Genomic DNA, 18,628 nt, shown 5'->3' with positions numbered 1-18,628 from the left:
AAATACAGATATAAATGTAAAACGCAATTCCATAGCTCTATAGCAATAAGGAATTAATATCAACCTACCACCAGTTCATCAAGCATAATTTAATTAACTACAGTAGGCATCTTCCTAGGCTACCTCATGCAGGAGAGCTTATGAAAAATTGGAAGCCCGTGCTAATATAGTTTATGTGAATGTGGTCTTTAAGAGTTATTTCGGCCAGGCTGGGCGTGGTGGCTCACGCCTGTAATCCCAGTTCTTTGGGAGGCTGAGGCAGGCAGATCATTTGAGGCCAGGAGTTCAGGACCAGCCTGGCCAATATAGTGAAACCTCATCTCTACTAAAAATACCAAAAATTAGCCAGGTGTGGTGGCAGGTGCCTGTAATCCCAACTACTCAGGAGGCTGAGGCAGGAGAATTGCTTGAACCCGTGAGGCGGAGGTTGCAGTGAACTGAGATTGTGCCACTGTACTCCATCCCAGGCGACAGCGTGAGATTCCATCTCAAAAAAAAAAAAAAAAAGAGTTTTTACATCCAGCCTGGGCACTGTTATTCATGCCTGTAATCCCAACACTTTGGGAGGCCAAGGTGGGCAGATCACTTGAGGCCTGGAGTTCAAAACTAGACTGGCCAATTTTTGGTAGAGACTCCCATTTCTACTAAAAAATACAAAAATTAGCTGGGCGTGGTGGTGGCCGCCTGTAGTCCCAGCTACTCCAGACTGTAGCTGTAGTCCCAGCTACTCAACCGAGGCAGAAGAATTGCTTGAACCTGGGAGGCAGAGGTTGCAGATCATGCCCCTGCACTCCAGCCTGGGCAAAAGAGTGAGAACCTGTCTCAATAAATAAATAAATAATTAAACATAAAACCACATAGATTAATTATTAGGAATCACGGGAAAATTAACAGAAATATAAGCCACGACATGTTTATAGACAAATTTATAACCTAGTTAGCAAAATAATGTTTAAGCACATGAGCAGTCCATAAGGAAATTTTTAAAAATATTTAAGCACATGAAACAATTAGACAACATTTCAAAAAAGTGTATAATTGGTGCGGTTTGTGTGTGGAGTCAGAAGAGGGAGGTATCAATGGGAAGAGATCTGTTGATCAACCTTGGTTCTTGGTTCTAAATTGACAGCAAAGCATATAAAGTGAGAATCACGATGCATAACTATGACTGACGATGAGAGTCATTTACTGCAGCCCTCCTAGAAACTCCCAAGCAAGCAAACTTGAAAAGCTTTATTTGACCCTGCCTTCCATTCAAGCATTCATCCTACTTCTCTCTTTTTTTAAATAACAATAATAATAATTTTGGCCAGGCACAGTGGCACACACCTGTAATCCCAGTACTTTGGGAGGCCAAGGCAAGTGGATCACCTGAGATCCAGAGTTCAAGACCAGCCTGACCAACAAGGTGAAACCACGTTTCTACTAAAAATAAAAAAATTAGCTGGGCATGATGGTGGCCGCCTGTAATCCCAGCTACTCAGGAGGCTGAGCCAGGAGAATCGCTTGAACCCAGAAGGTGGAGGTTCCAGTGAGCCAAGACCTTACCGTTACACTCCAGCCTGGGCGACAAGAGCGAAACTCCACCTCAAAATAAATAAATAAATAAATAATTTTTTACTATAGGCAAGCAGCACTATGCCCAGCTCTATTTTTCTTTTTTTATAACAGACTTTTTAAATAAAAGAATGCATGCCCATTATAGAAAATTCAGAAAATTCAAAAAAGTATAAAGAATAAAAATCATTGATAATTTAATATTACAGACATAAGTGCTACTAATATTTTGCCTTTTTTCTAGAGATTTCTAAAAAAGTTACAACTTTCACATATGTAACTGATATACCAACTGAATTTTTTTTTTTTTTTTTGGGACAGAGTTTTGCTCTTGTCACCCAGGCTGGAGTGCAGTAGTGCGCGATCTCGGCTCACTGAAACCTCCTCCTCCTGGGTTCAGGTGATTTTCCTGCCTCAGCCTCCTGAGTAGCTGGGACTAAAGGCACACGCCACCACGCCCAGCTATTTTTTGTATTTTTAGTAGAGATGGGGTTTCACCATGTTGGCCAGGATGGTGTCGATCTCTTGACCTCGTGATCCACCCGCCTAGGCCTCCCAAAGTGCTGGGATTATAGGCGTGAGCCACCACGCCCGGCCACCAATTGAAATTTTAGCCTGAACTTTAAGATTTAGAATAGGTTGGCTTGAGGCTCTTCCCATATTTCACCGGGGATTGCAATTCATTCTCTGAGATTGCTTCAAATTCCCAAGGGTTTACAATCTCCTGGTTATTTCTGACCCCTGGTTCTGATTCCACTGAATTTAACTATGTCTCACCTTTGCAAGTTGCTTTTTTCTCTACCAATCCAAAGGCAGAAGACCATCCTTTTTGTCTGATTTTTCTCCCCTCAAATTGCCACACAAGACATTTCTGTATTTAGCAGATCTTACTGAATGTCTGGGAAAATGGAGCGAGTTTTTATATTGAATATATGAGACTTGAATATTAATATTCCTTTCCTAAAATCTTTTTTTTTTGAGACAGAGTTTCTCTTGTTGCTCAGGCTGGAGTGCAATGGCGCTATCTTGGCTCATCACAACCTCTGCCTCCCAGGTTCAACGATTCTCCTGCCTTAGCCTCCTGAGTAGCTGGGATTACAGGCATGCACCACCATGCCTGGCTAATTTTTTATTTTTAGTAGAGATGGGGTTTCTCCATGTTGGTCAGGCTGGTCTCAAACTCCCGACCTCAGGTGATCTGCCCACCTTAGCCTCCCAAAGTGCTGGGATTGCAGGCATGAGCCACGGCGCCCAGCTCTGAAACTTCACTTCTATACAGAGGCATGAGCCACCATGCCTGGCCTCCTAAAATCTTTTGATTACCTCACCAAAAAGAGTTTCTTGCCACCGCTCTCTGCATTCAGACTTCTAAATTTACTGTTATTTAGAATTGGTCAGTCAAATCACTACAAAAGTGAATTGGGAATTTGATTAGTTGTAGTGAATATGTAAATTAATTTGAATCATAATTTTTTTGGTTTAATAGTTTTTTTAAAAAACTTACACATTTGGGGTACTTTGTCAGTAGAAGATATGATTTACAAAGAGTTAATGTTTTGCTTATTTGTTTTATTTTCAATAATTACACCTTTTTCTCTTGTACTTATGCATTGGATTAGAAGTTTCAAATCAATGTAAAAATAATAGCAGTGATAATAGGCATCTTTGTCTTACATCCAAATTTTTGAAAATGCTATTATATAACAGCCGCCTCCATGTCTGAATGCTACTTTTGGACTATCTTTAATTGATGTCTTCCAACTAGAAATATACATCTTAAATTGCTATTGGATGCTATGACAGCTCTTCCTTTCTTTGAACTCTGTCCTCCCTGGGCTTCCATGATGCCGCATGGCCACAATTTTATTCTTTTCTCTCTTCATTCACACATACAACTGTTTCTTTCTTTCTTTCTTTCTTTCTTTTTTTTTTTGAGATGGTGTCTCACTGTGTCACCCAGGATGGAGTGCAGTGGTGCAACCTCAGCTCACTGCAATTTCTGCCTCCCAGATTCAAGTGATTCTCCTGCCTCAGTCTCCTGAATAGCTGGGATTACAGGCGTGCACCACCATGCCCAGCTAATTTTTGTAATTTTAGTAAAGACGAGGTTTCACCATGTTGGTCAGGCTTGTCTCGAACTCCTGACCTCGTGATCCTCCTGCCTCAGCCTCCCAAAGTGCTGGGATTACAGGCATGAGCCATAGTGCCTGGCCCCAACTGTTTCTTTTTCTCCCTCTCCTCCTTTTCTTCTTTCTTCCTTCCATTTTTTCCTTCGTTTATTCTGTTTGTTAAACACAACTTTAACAAACATGTTTCCTCTTTTCTCTAAGCCTCTACATTAAGGTATAGCTCTTTCTCATATCTACTGTATACACCTTTCCAGCTCTTGCCTTCTTGCCTCAATGTAAATCTTGTCTGCAACTCTGACTATTCTCTGAACAGCTCTGCTTGGACATTCCATATAAAGTGCTAATTCATGAGCCCAAAATTAAACTCTCCACTGTTCCTCAAGTCAGCTCATCTTCCAATTTCTCATTTCCCACCCAAAATATATTGCATCTTAGAGTCACTATTGACTTCTTTAATCTTCTTCTATGCTCGTTCCTAACTCTACACCTTGGTGCATGCTGCTGTCTCCAGCCTAGAATACCTTTTCACTCCCTTCTATTTGTCCAAATTTTATCATCCTAAAAGGTAGGTTCAGGCCAGGCGCGGTGGCTCACACCTGTAATCCCAGCACTTTGAGAGGCCAAGGCAAGTGAATCACAAGGTCAGGAGTTTGAGAGCAGCCTGACCAACATGGTAAAACCCCATCTCTACTGAAAATACAAAAATTAGCTGGGTGTGGTGGTGCACACCTGTAATCCCAGCTACTCAGGAGGCTGAGGCAGGAGAATTGCTTGAACCCAGGAGGCGGAGGTTGCAGTGAGCCAAGATCAGACCACTGCACTCCAGCCTGAGCAACAGAGTGAGACTCTGTCTCCCAAAAAAAAAAAGGGTAGGTTCTTCCCTCTTCCATGTGGCTGTTCATGACCGTTCCAGCCTGCACAGTTCTTCTCCTTTCTGCATTACCCCAGCACTGTGTCTGAAGGCTGAATTTGAAGCCAATCTGTTTGGCTCCAGAACCTGTGCCCTCAACTTCAAGGTCTTGTCCAGCTCCCCTGACACAGTCACTGCTTCCCATCCTATGTCCACAGAAGACTCAGGATAGGAGCTGAGTGTAGGTCCCCTGCAGTACTCTCCTTTCTGAACACCTTTAGAAGAACGACAGCATTCAAAGAAATCACAGGAACTGGCTCCTGTGACATCAAGTGGAATGCATGACCAGATAAATTCCTCTGGCAGTCATAAAACACGATGGAGCCAAATCCACCGGAGAAGAAGCTGTGATGCAAGAGGTGGCAGATGACAGGAGGCAATCCTCTGGCAGTGAGGCCTGAGAGCTGCCTGAGTAAGCCAGGAAAAAGTCTCTGTCATTGTCAGAATCTATTGTAACTAACTGTAAAATATGACCTAATGAAGAGGCGTGTCAGCAACAGACAGACGCCTCCTTCATGTTGCCCTCGGAGCAATGAACAAAGCAATAAAATTACACTCCAATGCAAAGGTAAAAATAATAACTACTTCATAACCTTTATTTATTTATTTACTTATTTAGATGGAGTCATGCTCTGTCACCCAGGCTGGAGTGCAATGGCACCATCTCAGCTCACTGCAGCCTCTACCTCCCGGGTCCTGCCTCAGCCTCCCAAGTAGCTGGGATTACAGGTGCTCACCACCATGCCCGGCTAAGTTTTGTATTTTCAGTAGAGATGGGGTTTCACCATGTTGGTCAGGCTGGTCTTGAACTCCTGACCTCAGGTTATCCACCCACCTTGGCCTCCCAAAGTGCTGGGATTACAGGCGTGAGCCACAGCGCCCAGCTGTGCACTAAGAACTATCCCTGGAAAATAGCAAGTACCTAATAAATGACAGCGATATTATTAATTAAATCATGGTGCTCAAAGTAGAAGGTTTTTCTTACCATCTCCATATTAAGACAGAAAGTCTAGGGGAAAGAATACAAAATTTTTAAACCTTCAAATAATTTGCCTTATTGGTCAAAAGTTAAAAAAAAATCAGGCGGGGTGCAGTGGCTCATACCTGTAATCCCAGAACTTTGAGAGGCTGAGGTGGGAGGATCACTTGAGACCAGAAGTTTAAGACCAGCCTGGTCAACACAGCAAAGTCCCATCTTTAAAAAAAAAAAAAAAAAAAAAAATTAATCTTGAAAATTAAAAAAGAATCATCACACTTGCATTTAATGCAACCTAATTAGTGAAAAGAGTTATTCAGATCTATTATTGTAAATAAATGTTAAAAATGTTAATAGCTGGAAGTAAAGGATTTCTGAAAAATTAACTGTGGTTTCACCAATTATTTACTCTATGCCCATTGTGTGTCAAGCCCAGTAAGTGCATTGCCCTCATGAGGCATACAGATAAGCAGCTGGCAAGTTGAAGAGTTATACAAATACAACTTATAAAGCTGAGAAGGAGTATAAACTGTGGGTGAGAGTTCACAGATGTTCTTTGACTAACTGATATTTAAGGTAAACCCTAAAGAATAATTTAACTGGTCAGATGCAGTGGCTCATGCCTGTAATCTCAGCAGTTTGGGAGGCTGAGGGAGGCGGATCACTTGAGGTCAGGAGTTCGAGGTCACCCTGGCCAACATAGTGAAACCCCATCCCTGCTACTCAGCAGGCAGAGGCAGGAGACTCGCTTGAACCCAGGAGGCGGAAGTTGCAGTCAGCCAAGATTGTACCATTGTACTCCAGCCTAAGTGACAGAATGAGACTCTGTCTCAAAATAAATAAATAACTGATGTATGTTCAAGTTGGTGAGCGGGGCATGGAAGATTATAGGGGATGGCAATAGAGGGCCTGAAAATTAAGCTAATATATTCCAGGCAAAATTCCAAGATGGAAGAAGAGTGACTAATTATTGGAAAGAACTGAGAGGCTAGTCTTTGGAACAGAAAGAATGAGGGATGGAATGAGATATGTTGAACCCAACAACTAGGCAGAGGGAAGAACACACAGCATCTCATAGGGCTTAAGGATTTGGGTTTTTATCCTAAAGGCAATGGGAAACTTTTAAAGAGTGTGAGGAGAGGTCGAGGGCGGTGGCTCGTGCCTGTGATTTTAGCACTTTTGGAGGCCGAGGCAGCTGGATCACCTGAGGTCAGGAGTTCTAGACCAGCCTGGCCAACATGGTGAAATGTGGTCCCTAGTAAAAAGACAAAAATGGCTGGGTGTGGTGGCTCATGCCTGTAATCCCAGCATTTTGGGAGGCTGAGATGGGCGAATGACTTGAGGTTGGGAGTTCGAGACCAGCCTGACCAATATGGAGAAACCCCATGTCTATTAAAAAAAAAAATTTTTTTTTAAAGATAAAAATTAGCTGGGCGTAGTGGCGGGCACCTGTAATCCTAGCTACTTGGGAGACTGAGACATGAAAATCACTTGAACCCAGGAGGCAGAGTGCAGTGAGCCAAGATCACACCACTGCACTCCAGACTGGGCCACAAGAATAAAACTCCATCTCAAAAAAAAAAAAAAAAAAAGAGCATAAGGGGAGAATCAACACAATCCAATGTGCTTCGGTAAGAGGGTAAGAAGTTTTCACAGCAGTCTGCTTGAGAGATGATGATAGCTTGCACTTGATGTGGTAATGGTGATACAGGGAAGCAAATGGGTTGAAGATGTATTTAGGGGATAGAATGGAAAAGACTTGGTGATTAATTAATGGGGAGGGGGCACAGTAAGGAAAAGGAAGTCATCAAATAGTCAAGGAAACGTCAACAATGACACCTAGGTTTCTGGCTTGAGCAACTGAAGGGATGGTGGTGCCCTTTACTAAAATGGAAGACAGGCTGGGTGTGGTGGCAGGCGCCTGTAATCCCAGCTACTCAGGGGGCTGAGGCAGGAGAATCACTTGAGCCTGGGAGGCAGAGGTTGCAGTGAGCCAAGATCACGCCACTGCCCTCCAGCCTGGGCGACAGAGTAAGACTCCGTCTCAAAAAATAAATAAAACAAAATGGAGGACACCGAAGAGTGTAAAAATTTGGGGAAACGATGAGTTCCATTTTAGAAAATATTGAGCTTCTTCACATTTTTTTGCTATAATAGTCTCATAACAATACAAGCAGCCGGGCGCGGTGGCTCAAGCCTGTAATCCCAGCACTTTGGGAGGCCGAGGCGGGTGGATCACGAGGTCAAGAGATCGAGACCATCCTGGTCAACATTGTGAAACCCCGTCTCTACTAATACAAAAAAATTAGCTGGGCATGGTGGCGCGTGCCTGTAATCCCAGCTACTCAGGAAGCCGAGGCAGGAGAATTGCCTGAACCCAGGAGGCGGAGGTTGCGGTGAGCTGAGATCGCGCCATTGCACTCCAGCCTGGGTAACGAGAGCGAAACTCCGTCTCAAAAAAAAAAAACAATACAAGCAGTTACATGCATGGGATAAAATAATATTGGGACATTGTAAATTGAGAGGAAGTAACCATTTTCATCTTTTCTGCATGGACAAGACATTGTTTTTGATTTAAAAAAAGAAAGTTGCTAATAGTATTTATATGTATGTCAGCAATATATAGATTGCATAAATTAGATATATTGTTAAGGACCTAATGCTAAGATCAAGAATTGTTCCCAATTGTTCTTTTTTTCTTTTGAGACGGGGTTTCATTCTGTCACTCAGGCTGGAGTGCAGTGGTATGATCATAGCTCACTGTGGCCTTGACTTTCCAGGTTTACATGATCCTCCCAATTCAGCTTCTTGAGTGGTGGGACCACTGGTGTGCACCTCCACACCCAGCTAATTTTTTTGTATTGTAGAAACGGGATTTTGCCATGTTGCCCAGTCTGGTATTGAACTCCTAGACTCAAGCAATCTGCCTGCCTCAGCCTCCCAAATGTTCCCAATTGTTCTAATTCAGCACAAGCATTGCAATTCCTATTCCTTGTCCTAAAAGAAACTTGGGTTAATCAATCTATTTCAGATAATAGTAATGGAGCAATTATTAAGGCATAGTATTATTAATTATTAAGGCAAGTAAATGATAACTTAGAAAATCAACATACATTTTTGGAGCCATGATTCTAGCAGGATATTCTTGAAAGAATACAAAGAGATAGTCTTGTCTTTAATAAGCTCAAGAACAATTGGAGAAACAAGACCAAACCCATGAAAATGTAAATTGCTGATCAAAGTGTAGAGTTGGAAAGGAAGGCCCTTTGACCTCATCTGGTCACAGATTGACAGAATGTTAGATCTGAAAAGGACCTAGGAGAGGGGTCCACCCCCTCCCATCCCAGTACCACCCCTAATTTGTGAGTGAGCAGACCAAGAGCCAAAAGGAAGATATCATTTGTCAGACAGCAAGTTAATGACAGAGCAGGGATTAGAATTCTGTTCAAGAGCCCCAGTAGGTCAGTTAATTGTAGTGGAGAATTCAGGTTAAAGAGTATTAGCAGGCCGGGCACAGTAGCTCATGCCTGTAATCCCAGCAGTTTGGGAGGGCGAGGCAGGTGGATCACCTGAGGTTGGGAGTTCGAGACCAGCCTGACCAACATGGAGAATCCCGTCTCTACTAAAAATACAAAATTAGCCAGGCGTGGTGGCACATGCCTGTAATCCCAGCTACTCGGGAGGCCGAGGCAGGAGAATCACTTGAACCCAGGAGGTGGAGGCTGCAGTGAGCTGAGATCGTACCCTCCAGTCAAGCCTGGGCGACAAAGTGAGACTGTCTCAAAAAAAAATAATTAATTAATTAAATGATTTGTTTATAAATTTTTATTAAAAATTGAGTCTAACATTAATGGTACACTAATACAAAGAAAAACTTTTGTTTTCTCTTTTGAACAAGACTTTCATGCAATATTGAGAGATAGTAAAAAATTTTTGTTTGCCTTCTGAGTAAATGGCAAGAAAAAAGGAAAAAGAGGGGAGAGAGAAGAGACAAATTCAGCTGGCCTCATGTTGCCTTTCTTGGGTTTTGTTTGAAAAGCTGAGTTGCCTCTCTATCAGAGTAAAGGTTTTTCCCTTTTGAAATTTGTTGAGTTACCACTTTAGCTAAATGAATGGTCTGTGATCCTTTTGCCATATCAAGTGTGTGAAATCTTTAATATTTGACAAACGTTCCAAAAATCAAAATTTCAGGTTTTAAATTCAGCCCTGTTGAACTCATTAAGCTTTTGGATACTAAGTCCCCTGAGGTCCAAAAGAGACACCTGGTTTATTTGGCATGTTAAAATTATAGAAGGAAAGGAGTGAAGATGGCAAATGAGGCAGGCCGCTGTAAACCAGCCTCCGGATTGGGAGTAGGCCAGACCCCGGGGAGGCCCCATGTATCTGTTGGACCATGCCAGGAGAATCAAAAAAGAGATTGGCCAGGAAAAAAGAATGAATGCAACATTCTTCTCCCTAACTTTAGAGGGGAGTGGTCATCTACACTTATGAAGCAAAGGTCTTAAGTTCCTTATCACAGGAAAAACATTTTCCTTGACCTTTAGATGCTTTTATATTCATCTCCAAAACAAAATTCTGATCTCAGGACTTGGCAAACCACTGCTGAAATTCAATTTTTTTTTTTTTTTTTGAGACAGAGTTTCGTTCTTGTTGTCCAGGCTGGAGTGCAATGGAGAGATCTCAGCTCAAGACAACCTCCGCCTCCCAGGTTCAAGCCATTCTCCTGCCTCAGCCTCCCGAGTAGTTGGGATTACAGGTATGTGCCACCACGCCTGGCTAATTTTGTATTTTTAGTAGAGACGGGGTTTCTTCATGTTGGTCAGGCTGGTCTTAAACTCCCATCCTCAGGTGATCTGCCCACCTTGGCCTCCCAAAGTGCTGGGATTGCAGGCATGAGCTACCACGCCCAGCTCTGAAACTTGACTTCTATACAGAGGCTTTCTTTCCCTGAACCCCAGACCAGCTGAGCAATTATAAGGTGTTTGCAAAGAAGACAGCTCTATGGCAAGATGATGATGTTCATTCCCAGAACAAAGGAGAGTACAGGAATGCAGCAGGTGAGCAGCTTTCCCTTTCTTCCCGAAATACACAATCCAGTATGGCTTTTTGTTACAAATTTGATAAGGCAGATCAAACCAAGTATAAAGGATTATTGAGCATCACACCATTTTATCATCTTCAAGTTCATTGGTACAAATTATCAAGAGTTGTCTGTATTTTAAAAACCATACAATCATCAAAAAATATTATAAATTATATAGGAATCACTGTCAAGTAGGAAATGGTATTTGGCTTTTTTTTTTTTTTTGAGACTGAGTCTCATTCTGTTGCCCAGGCTGGAATGCAGTGGCACAATCTCAGCTCATCCCAACCTCTGCTTCCAGGGTTCAAGCAATTCTCCTGCCTCAGCCTCCCGAGTAAATGGGATGACAGGCATCCACCACCACGCCCAGCTAATTTTTGTATTCTTAGTAGCGACAGAGTTTCACCACGTTGGCCAGGCTGGTCTTGAACTTCTGAGCTCAGGTGATCCTCCCACCTTGGCTTCTCAAAGTGCTGGGATTATAGGCATGAGCCACCTCGCCCAGCCTGTTTGGCTTTCTTTTGGCTGTATTTGTGTGAATGTGTTATTGGTGTGTGTTCCAGAATTGGGCAAAACTTTTCTAATTCCGGTATGACTTAGTGTATGTTATCAGTAATAATTATAATTGTAATGGTAAATATTGTATGTCATAAAAATAACCAAATTTCTTTGTCAATTGTGTTGTTAACCACAGCCATTCTGAGACTTATGTTATCACCAAATATTTTACTTCAATACAGTGAGCATGATTTTGGCTCACTGCAACCTCCACTTCCCAGGTTTGAGTGATTCTTGTACCTCAGCCCTGCGAGTAGCTGGGAATACAGTTGTGTGCCACCATGCCCAGATAATTTCTGTACTTTTAGTAGAGACTGGGTTTCACCATGTTGGCCAGGCTGGTCTCGAACTCCTGACCTCAGGTGATCCACTGGTCTTGGCCTCCCAAAGTGATGGGATTACAAGCGTAAGCCACCATGCCCAGCCTGCTCCTTTTTAAAAAGGTGGTTTTGTAATCAGCTGTAGGACTTTGACAGGTGCTCTTGAATGCAGATTTTTGGCCTCGTTTTTGTTTTTGTTTGAGACAAGGTCTCACTCTGTCGCCCAGCCTGGAGTGCAGTGGTGCGATCTTGACTCACTGCAGCCTCAATCTTCCAGGCACATGCCACCATGCCTGGCTAATTTTTGGTGTGGATTTTTTTCGTAAAGAAAGGGTTTTGCCATGCTGCCCAGGCTGCTCTTGAACTCCTGAGCTCAAGTAATCCTCCAGTCTCAGCCTCTCAAAGTGCTGGGATTGCAGGCCTGAGCCATTGTGCCCAGACACAGGTTCTTGATAACTTTGGAAATTGTGTTATTAGAATAGAAAACAAACAAACAAAATTTCCAGGACTCTTATGGAAAGGGGATGTGTCCATGAATAACAAGCAAAACAGATGTTAATTGCATGAACTGAACTAATAAGAGACTGGAACAATCTGCTTTTCTACCTATTCTTCGATACCCAGTTAGTTAATACCTGTTATTAGATACCCAACCCACCGATTATTTTTGTTTTATTTTTCAAAGTCACAAGAACTTTTTTTTGAGCTATTTGCAGCTTTTAACAATTTTTAATTTCTCTTTTCTTTTTTTTGTGAGATGGAGTCTCACTTTGACACCCAGGCTGGAGTGTAGTCATGGTGCAATCTCAGCTCACTGCAACGTCTGCCTCCCGGGTTCAAGTGATTCCCTTGCCTCAGCCTCCCGAATAGCTGGGACTACAAGCGCCCACCACCACACCGGGTTAATTCTTGTATATTTAGTAGAGACAGGGTTTCACCATGTTGGCCAGGCTGGTCTCAAACTCCTGACCTCAGGTGATCTGTCCACCTCAGCCTCCCAAAGTACTGAGATTACAGGCATGAGCCACTGCGCCTGGCCAGCTTTTAACTATTGAGTAAAATGTACTCCTGTGGGCAAAATCTAGAGTGTACTTCTCTCTACTGAATCTCTCCAGAATTTGGAAACTCTGCATATTCTTAACTTGTAGGAACATAGTTATTTGCATAAGTTCAATAAGAATCAGTTTTCCTTATCAAGCAGAGTCCCATGGGGGGAAAAAAAGAATCAGTTTTCTTTTGTAACAGGACACAACTGGAGACTACAGTTATATTTCACCAAGGTTTTGACTAGAATGACATGTTTTCAGACTGCTTGGAGGAACTAAGTTGACCCATAGAGATGGTAAAAGCCTTTTGGGAAAACGGGCCTTGTACCATGTTTTGTACTGGGTTTCTGACCTGTGGTAAATAAAGAATGTCACTTTCTGACAGGCCCAGGAGGCCCAAGCTATTCTGAGACCTTGAGAAGAGGAATACACTCAATTCATACAGGTATCTGCAGACACAAATAAATCCTTAGCTCAGCTCAAGAGGCTTTTAAAAGGTCTAATTTGTGATTTCTTATGAAATAGTTTCAGCAAAGTCAATTTTTTTAAAAAGTGCCTAAATGGCAAATAACTATTCTTGTTGCACTTTATACAAATAATTAGGCCAAGTATAGTAAGACTGAAATTTATTTTGCAAATGAATTGGTCCTATTATGATTTGTCTTTGATTAAACATGGAGAACTGAAGAGGAAAAAAAATATGTTTTAGGAAAAACTGTAGTCTACCTGTTATTAGATTTCAGCCTTGTGCATTGATTTTGAGTTTCTGCTGATGACTCCACATCTAATTAGTTCTCAGGGTCATTCACCTGGATCCCTTAAGACTTCAGGTCAAGCTGGGCACAGTGGCTCATTCCTATAATCTCAGCACTTGGGGAAGCTGAGGCAGGAGACCTGCTTGAGCCTAGGAGTTCAAGACAAGCTTAAGCAACATAGGGAGACCCTCGTCTCTACAAAAAATCGAAGACTTAGCTGGGCTCGGTGGCGTGTGCCTGTAGTCTCAGCTGTTAGGAGGCTGAAGATCCCTTTAGCCCAGGAAGTCAAGGCTACAGTGAGCCACGATTATGCCAGTGCATTCCCACCTCAGCAACAGAATGAGTCCCTGTCTCAAGAAGAAGGAGAAGAAGAAAAGAAGAAGAAGAGGAAGAAGAAGAAGAAGAAGAAGGAGGAGGAGGAGGAGGAGGAGGAGGAGAAGAAGAAGAGAAGAAGAGGAAGGAGGAAGAGGAGAAGAAGGAAGAAGAACAAGAAGGAGGAGGAGAAGAAGAAGAGAAGAAGAAGGAGGAAGAGGAGAAGAAGGAAGAAGAACAAGAAGAAGAGGGAAGAGGAGGAGGAGAAGAAGAGAAGAAAGAAGAAGAAGAAGAAGAAAAAGAAAAAGAAGAGGAAGACTTCTAGTCAGTTCTACAAGGACTTCTGAAGCTAGGACTTTCACTCCTTATGTTAGAGCTCATTATTTGTCTTACAGTCGCTAAAGCTGTAGATAACAGCACTAATGTTTTTGTTAGACATACCTTGGGACCCAAACCAGGTACTGGTGAACACATACACACAACTGCAAGATGGTTTCACTCCTCTTACCCTGGGGACAACTTATAACCCAACTACACCCAGTGCCTGCTGTCATGCAGGGAGAAGCTAGAGCAGTCATCAGCATTTTCCCATCTCTGCAGCTCACACCTCAGGACTGAGGTATGCTGAAGCCCAGTGGATGATTTGAAATCACCTTTGCAAAATTATGTCAGTAATAGAAACCTAACTTAGTTGCTTCTGTCTTCCTTCTCACCTCCACGCTGTCTTTAGTCATTCCTGGGCATAGGCCTAGCTAACTTTGGGAGGAATTTAGTTTGTAGTTTACTTGAAAGCAAGGATAATAATAATCCCTCCCTAAAACTAACCCATTCTTTCTTTGCTCAGAAAGTGAAGACTACCTTTGTAAGACTAATGAAAGGTCATAAGAGTAGGGTTATGGGAGGAGCCTGGTCTATGCTAAGATGTGGGCATAGTTCCTTTTCTTTCTGCTTTTCTTCTTCTTCTTTTTTTTTTTTTTTTTCAATAAAGATGAGGTCTCACTATATTGCCCAGGCTGGTCTCAAACACCTGGGCTCAAGTAGTCCTCCTGCCTTAGCCTCCCAAAGTGCTGGGATTACAAATATGAGCCCCAAACCCAGCCAAGGCATAATTTCTATAATTTCTTACTGCTCAGGGGTCATGTGGCCAGAGGTCACAAGATTTGTGACTTTCCCAATTGTTCCTATAGATAACATCACTATTGTAGAACCTAAGATTGTGTTTTTTTTTTTTGAGATGTTTTTCAGAATGACCCCAGCTGGACTCATGACTCATAACTCAACTGGTCCTGTGGCTCCTCCCAAAGGCAGACTCAGTGCATGAGGATAGGTTTCCACACCCCTGTGATTTCATCCTCAACCAATCAGCAGCAGCCATTCCCTAGCCCCCAACCCACGAAGTTGCCCATAAAAATCCTAACCTCTGAGCCTTTGGGGAGACTGATTTAAATGATAACTCCAGTTCTCCCGCTCGAGCTAGCCTCACATCAAACTCTTTCTCTACAGCAAAAGACAGAAATAGAGAAAGAAGGAAGGAAGGAAGGAAAGAAGGAAAGAAGAAAGAAAGAAAGAAGAAAGAAAAAGAAAGAAAGAAAGAAAGAAAGGAAGGAAGGAATTATTGCATCAAACACAGCTATTAACAAATTAGGCCCCTCTCTATGTACTAATGTGGAACAACAGCATATCTTATTTTAAAAACAGACAAAAAAGCCAACATTATGTAAGATATGCTACCAGGTGGGTTTTAAAAAAGAATGTGTGTGTATATGTAAATGCATAGAATGTCTCTGGACAGATAAACAAAAAAACTCGTCACTGTGTTTGCCTCCAGGGAAGAGAATTAGATGGCTGAAGTCATGAGGGTAGGAGTTAGGCATATTTTTCATTATATGTTCTCTTGAACATTTTACATTTGGGACCTTTCACATATATTACTTACACAAAATTATCTTTTCTTATTTATTTATTTTCTTACAAGATGAAGTTTCACCATGTTGGCTAGGCTGGTCTTGAACTCCTGGGCTCAAGTGATCCTCCCAACTTGGCCTCCCAAAGTGCTGAGATTACAGATGAGAGCCACCATGCCCAGATGATAATCATTATTTTAAGAAGATTTTTTTTCTAGTCTAGAAAGCTCTTTTTTAAAAAATTAAATAAACTTGTGTGTTACAGATAGAGCTTCTTTGTAAAGTAATCATCTGACTATAAAGTGATAAGTTCAAGGTTAATTATACAATTACTGCCTCATTCATGTCCAAAAAAAGTTAGAAAGGGTGTGATATCCTGACATTAAAAGTTGATTTATTTCCTCATGTGCTTTGCTCTCCAAGTAATGTTGGGAATTATGACTGCAGTTATTGAAAAGATGCCAGATACTGTCATACGCAACTCGGATGAGAATCTAAACTAGCCATATCCTTATTGCAATAGGACTATTCTTGTTCCATAAAAAAAGAAAAGAAAAAAGAATAAACAAATAAACTAGCCATATCCTCCCACAGCTGGCTGAGGACTCAGTATGTGCTATAAGCCACAGTGACAAATAAAATCAAACCCCCCTCCATTTATTTTTTTGAGACAGAGTTTTGCTCTGTCACCCAGGCTGGAGTGCAGTGGTGTGGTCTCTGCTCACTGCAACCTCTGCCTCCTGGGTTCAAGCAATTATCTGCCTCAGCCTGCCGAGTAGCTAGGATTACAGGCACCCACCACCATGCCTAGCTAATTTCTGTATTTTTTATTTTAGTAGAGACCAGGTTTCACCATGTTGGTGAGGCTGGTCTTGAACTCCTGACCTCATGATCCACCCGCCTCAGCCTCCCAAAGTGCTGAGATTACAGGCATGAGCCACCGCACCCGACCAATCAATCCCATTTTTGAAATGCAATTCATGAGATACTTGCAGAAAAGTGAATTTGACAATATATTGGAATCTTTCTATAATGGAATTGGAAGAGAAGATCAATAAATACTATTTGATCAGGCTTAGCCTCTCCTAGTTGTCAGTTTCTAGAACAGGATTCAACCCATAGCTCATCTGAATCCATTTAACGAGCTCCGTTACAACAGGATTATACAGTCTACAAACACGAACTTCTATTCCTTCAGAGAAAGACATTTTCGGCCGAGTTTTTTATTATGAAGGAAACATCTGCTTCATCTGTAATGTTCCAGAGCTTTTGTGAGTGCATCTTCAGTCTCATGGTTGCTTCTTTTATATTTCTAGAAAGTATCTAGAAGTATTTAGGTAAAAACAAGGTATTTACCCAGTGGTTTATGTGTAATTCACTCTTCAACCCTTTTGGGATAGCAGAAGGAACAGCAGTGACCTGCTCTGCAAAGCTTGCCCCATGACTTGCCATTTTGAAATTTTTCCTGGCCTGCCTTTTAAACCTAAGTCAAATCCTGATGCTATCGGAAGAGCCTGGGGTGCAAGTTTCGACTTGCCTCCATCTTCAGTCTAGCTATCTTTTTTTATTTTTTATTTTTTTGTGGGGCCACCCCAAAAGGCAGGTTTATTGGGCAGCAACCGGGAAAATAAGAGGAGCCCTTGGCAGCACTGATGAGCTCATCTGCCAGGCACTCCACAATGTTCTTGATGTTCCCGGAAGGCAGCCTCAGAAGCACCTGTGCACAGCGGCCAGATGGCCTGATTCACGCTGTGCAATGGGGACACGTCCACAGCCTGTCATCTCATGGTCCTGGCTTGCCCAACGCATGTGGAGTCCTCTTGGGGGCCACTGTTGATGATGGCGTTCACCAGGATCTGCAGAGGGTTGTTGCCTGTGAGCAGCTGGAGGATCTTGAAGGCATGCTTGACGATGCGCACGATCATGAGCTTCTTGCGGTTGCTGCGGCCATGCATCATCATGGAGTAAGTGAGGCACTCCACGATGGGGCACTGAGCTTCACAGAAGCGTTGGTGGCATGTCGCTCTGCGCCGTGAGGCAGATACTTGGCATACTGCTCCTTCACTGCAGTGTAATCCTGCAGGGAGATGCCATAGATCTGCACATCATCAGAGCTCCACTTCCCAAAGAGCTTGATCCCTGGCTCTCTGCCACCACTGGTGCTGCTGTCTCCCACTTGGTCATCCTGTGGGCACAGCCTGAGCATCTCTGTGGCTCGGCATGCACCACACGCCGCCCCGGCACAGACAGGAAGAGCCAATCTAGCCTTTAATACTTTCAACCATAGTAGTGGTTCAGAACCACCTAAGGAACTTTGGGGAAAATTCAGGTATGTGAGTCTTCCCCAAATTTCGTGAGACATAAGGAGCCATAACCAGATCAATGTCATGGAGGAAGTGGTAGAATACTGATGTGAAGTACAGGATGAGACTGGCCAGTTGGAGAGAGGCCAGTTCATTCATGACCCCTGGGCAGGTACAGATATTGACCTTCCATCTGAGAGCAAGGGGAAGCCATGGGGTCTGGGAGGGAGAGGAAAGACCACTCAGCTCCATGCTCACCTTTTTTTTTTTTTTGAGATAGGGTTTCACTCTTGTTGCCCATGCTGGAGTGCAATGGCATGATCTGAACTCACTGCAACCTCCACCTTTCCAGTTCAAGTGATTCTCCTGCCTGAGCCTCCCGAGTAGCTAGGATTACAGGTATGCGCCATCATGCCTGGCTAATTTTTGTTATTTTTAGTAGAGATGGGATTTCACCATGTTGGCCAGGCTGGTCTCAAACTCCTGACCTTTGGTGATCCACCTGCCTTGGCCTCCCAAAGTGCTGGGACTATAAGAGCGAGTCACCTCGCCCGGCTTGTGCTCGCTTTTTAAATCAACCTGGCCACTGTGTGGGGACTTGATTGGAGTGGGACAAACGTGGATGGAGGTAGCCCAGCTGGAAAGATTTTGTAATAATCCAGGCAGTTTGGCCTAGGAAAGTGGTGGTAGAGTAAAAGAGGAGCAGACAGATTGGAGAGACGTTTAGGAAGTGAAACCAGCTGAGAGATGTTGGTAATTGATTGGATATAGATGG

The 18,628-nt window shown here is 42.9% G+C and overlaps 1 pseudogene; it reads right to left on the bottom strand.

Annotated features, from left to right (window-relative positions):
- Positions 1-4,584: 4,584 nt before the first annotated feature.
- On the bottom strand, positions 4,585-17,734 carry LOC105716345 (small ribosomal subunit protein uS7-like; annotated as a pseudogene).
- Between the last annotated feature and the right edge of the window lie 894 nt (positions 17,735-18,628).

Source organism: Aotus nancymaae, unplaced genomic scaffold (genome assembly GCF_030222135.1).
Source record: "Aotus nancymaae isolate 86718 unplaced genomic scaffold, 86718_ANA_hifiasm-v0.15.2.pri h1tg000036l, whole genome shotgun sequence".
NCBI lineage: Eukaryota > Metazoa > Chordata > Mammalia > Primates > Aotidae > Aotus > Aotus nancymaae.
The sequence above is the reverse complement of the archived record's forward strand: the minus strand, read 5'-3'. Positions and strand labels throughout refer to the sequence as shown.